This window comes from Mustela lutreola, chromosome X (assembly GCF_030435805.1).
Source record: "Mustela lutreola isolate mMusLut2 chromosome X, mMusLut2.pri, whole genome shotgun sequence".
In the NCBI taxonomy this organism is placed as follows: Eukaryota; Metazoa; Chordata; class Mammalia; order Carnivora; family Mustelidae; genus Mustela; species Mustela lutreola.
In genome coordinates, this window is record NC_081308.1 from 44,228,745 (window position 1) to 44,233,057 (window position 4,313).

The 4,313-nt window shown below is 40.7% G+C and overlaps 1 pseudogene; it reads right to left on the reverse strand.

The window, feature by feature from the left end:
• Positions 1-2,661: 2,661 nt before the first annotated feature.
• On the reverse strand, positions 2,662-3,642 carry LOC131821284 (small ribosomal subunit protein uS2-like; annotated as a pseudogene).
• Positions 3,643-4,313: the final 671 nt, after the last annotated feature.

Genomic DNA, 4,313 nt, shown 5'->3' on the forward strand with positions numbered 1-4,313 from the left:
ATTTAGAACAGACCAAACACACACACACACACACACACACACACACACACACACACACACACACACACAGTAATAGTCTCAAAAAGTGAACCTGTTATTAAATCTTATGCTGATTTCTCGGTCTTGACCCAGACAAGTTCCCTACTCTCCCTGAGGTATTGTCTCTAGAGCCACGTGCAGGCAGTACGTTTTTCAAAGGGCCTCACTCTAGCAGGGAAAGTTTTGACAACTCCGTTGTGACTCAAGGGGCTCTTCCACTGCCTCTTGCCTGTTCTGTCTCTTGCCCTTTTCCTGTAGAGCTTGTTCCTCATCACCAAAGGACACACTGTGGCTCCCTGCCTTCTACAGTCGGCTTTCTGTGGACAAGGTTCCCACTCTTTACTACTCTTCCCTCACCTGTCAGACTCTTCCCCTTGCCTGCTGTGTACCCTGGCAGGCCAATGAAACTTCTCTCATGGGCCTCCTTCCCTCCCTCCCCCAATCATTCCTTCTCAGCCTTCTAAACTGTCTGCATGATATGATGCTGACCTGACTTTTCTTTAATAAAACTGCAATTTGGGTGTTTATAGCCTCCCTTTTTAAAGTCCTTAGATATGATTCACAGAGGAAACCACCTTCAATCTTTTAGACTTCTAGCCTACAAAAACCATTTCGATCATGGTCACTGTTTTGCATTCCCCCTCCTAGAAAGCAGAAAACTTGAGAAAATGGCATCTCAATTTCTTGACTCTTAGTTTTGTGTCAAACTATGACATTCATTTACTCGATCCCATCTTGAAACTGAATTGAAACTGATTTTTTTTCCTTTTTGTGATAAGACTCTAATCTTCATGATTATTGCTTGGTGGAACTCAGCATGTTTCAGTCTTAACATATTGAAATCTGCAAATCTCAGTTCACAGAATAGGTAGTCATCACTCAAGGTCTACTAGAATTATGTGTCTAGACTAGAGGAAGAAGTGTGGAAGAAGGAGACACATATATGAGTCCTGGCCTTGTCACTAACTAGATGGGTGACCTTGGGCAAATCACTGAACTATTTTTAGTTTCATTTTCTTCTTTTGTAAACTTCAGCTAGTAAACCTAAACTATCCATCTCCCGGGCCTGTTGAAGGCTAAAATGAAATAATACATATGAAAACACTATGTCTTCTTGCACTCTTCATTTTATCCTTTTTACTAATTACTGCATAAATTACATAGACCCTGGTGCAAAGAGCACATAAATAGACATTCTGAACATCAGATGGCTAGATAATGTTGCTTCTTTACTGATAAAAATCACTGCTAGTAGCAGGGATCTTATTCTTCCTTCCAGTTAGTGAGAGCATTATTATGTGGTAGAAAGGGTACTGGGTAGAATTTGAGATGCCTAGTTTCTAAGCTGGTTCTGCTGTTAAATTGCTGTGTGAAAGTAAAAGGATCACACCCCATCTCTGTAAATTGAAGGGATTGAGCTACTTGATTTCTTAAGTTTCTTTACAGTTGGCAAATTCTGTGACTACGTCCCAGCAAAGGGTTAAAAAGAGCATATGTGCAAACAAAGACTTGATGGTGGAGATGAAACAAGTGAAAATAAGTCCATGGAGAAGAATCCAGAGATGTTTTTCTGTGTGTGGGTGTGGGTGTGCACATGGTGTGTCCAACTAACAGATAATGAATGCACTCTAACGTATGTTAAATTGCCTGTGGAAAAAAAGGTGGAAAGTCCAGTAGGCAGGCAAAAATAGGAAACTGCATTATAAGAGAAGGGTGGTGATTGATAATACACATTTGGATTATAGCTGAAGCCATTTGGAGTGGATAATCTCACCCAGGGGTAGCACAATGATAAGAAAAGGGGGATTTAGATGGAATCTTGGATTATGCTAATATTTAAAAGTCAAGAAGGATCACAAAGGATCTATAAAGGAGCAGACAGAAGAGGTGGGCAAAAGGCCAATCAGCAGAAACAGGGAGAGAAATTAAAAACAAGTTGTTTACTTCCTCCTTATTAAAAAAAATCCTCAGAAGTCTTTTCTTCATTAGAAATCTATTGACCAGTTTATCTTTTTGGAAGGAAAAAGACTAAAATAGTAGTCCTTCACTGAACTTTTTTTTTTTAACTTCCTTAGCTCCATCTTTTGTAAACTCAAATTTGAATACAATTTCCCTCATAAGAAGTGCCTCTAAATCCTTTCTGAACTAAAGATTCTTTTGAGCTTCTGGTGAAATCTATGCATTCCCTCCCTTAGAGAGCTACACATCATCATGCAATGTTATATTCAGTTTGAGCTGAGACTTATAGACCATAGCTTCAGAAACCTTGTTCTAATAAAATATAAATTTTTTTATTGTGGTAAAAAAAAAAAAAACACATTACATGAAATCTACCCTCTTAACAAATTTTATTTATTTATTTATTTTCTCTTAACAAATTTGTAAAGTGTTCAGTATGGTATTGCTAAGTAAACTGCACAATGTTGTACAGTGAATCTCTAGAACATTTTCATCTTGCATGACTGAAACTTTATACCCACTGATCAGCAACACCCATTTCCACCTCTCCCCAAGCCCCTAGCAACCACCATTCCACTTTCTTTTTCTTTTCTTTCTTTTTTTTTCTTTTTACTTTTACAAACTGTTTATTTTCCGTCAACCTTATTTCTATTTTGTTTGCCTTTGTGGATGAGCAGCTTAAGACCACTCAGTGGTTGTTCCAGCCCATTCAGTGGCTCCAGCAGTGGGGGCTGCAAACCAGTCTTCAGTGGCTGGCTGGGCGCTCCAGTCTTCAGAGGGAACTGCTGAGCAGACACAGAGCGCACCTGCGCGACTTCAGACCAGTCTGCAACTGCAGGTTGAGTAGCCGTGAACTGAGGAGCTGGAGCCATCCATTCACCCTGGAGTTCTTCCTTGGTCACTGTCTTTTCAGCATGGGCCTGCTCTTCCTTTTCAGTCTCTTCAGGATCTCTGTAGAAGTAGAGATCAGGCATGACCTCCCACAGGTGTTCATGGGAAATGGTGCCACGCAGGCGCAGAACTTCCCTGGCCAGCATCCACCACATCAGACCCACAAAGCGAGCTCCCTTGTTGTTGCAAGGGATGACAATGTCCACATAGCGCAGAGGAGAGTCTGTGTTACACAGAGCAATGGTCGGCAGGTTACCATAAGACGCCTCTGTGAGAGGCTGGTGGTCAGCCGTGGGATCAGTAACCACCAGAAGTCTGGGCTCTCGGAAGGCTGCATGGATCTGGTTAGTGAATGTTCCAGGAGGGAAGCGGCCAGCAATAGGAGCGGCTCCAGTAGCAGCAGCAAATTTCAGCACAGCTCACCGGCCAGTATTCCTGGGCGATATGACACTAACATAAGCTGGGTTTTTCAATGGCAACAATGGCACGAGCTGCCAGCAGAAGCTTCTCCCAGGTTCTCCTCAGATTTATGGTGTAGATACCATCACTTTTCCTTCTGTAGATATCCTCTTCCATCTGGAAGTCAAGGTTGGTGCCACCTAAATGGGTTCATGCTGCAAGGAATTTGAGGACATCCTCCTCCTTCTTTTGCAGGACATCAAGTGCTCCGGACATTGTGAAAGTTTCCTGTTAAGCTACGATGGGAACTCAAAACAACGCTGTATGGACCCTTCCCTAGGTAGCATGGAAAGCCCATTCTACTTTCTACTTCTATGAATTTGACTACTTTAGATACCTCATATAAATGGAATCTTGCAGTATTTGTCCTTTTGTGATTAGCTTATTTCACTTAGCCTAATGTCCTCAAGGTTCCTCCATATTGTAGCTTATGACAGTATCTCCTTTCCTTTAAAAGGTTGAATAATATTCTATTGTATGTACAAACCACATTTTCTTTAGGCATTTATCAGTCAGTGGGCATTTAGGTTGTTTCCACCTTTTGGCTATTGTGACTAATGATTCAGTGAACACAGTAGTGCAAATATCTCAACATCCTCTCTTAAATTCTTTTGAATAAATACCCACATGTGGGATTGCTGGCTCATTTGGTAGTTCGGTTATTAATTTTTTCAAGACTGTTTTCCATAGTGGCTACCCATTTTTACATTCTCACCAGCAGTACACAAAGATTACAATTTCATCACTTCTTTACCAACATTCATTGATAGAGATTTCTTTTTTTCAATAGTGTCCGTCATAACAGGTGTGATGTGATATGCATTTCATTTCCCTGATGATTAGTGATATTGAACTTCTTTTCATATACTTGTTAGATATTTGTATGTGTTCTTTGGATAACCATCTATTCAAATCCTTTGCCCATTTTTAGTCAAGTTTGTCGTTGTTGTTTTCTCTTGAGTTGC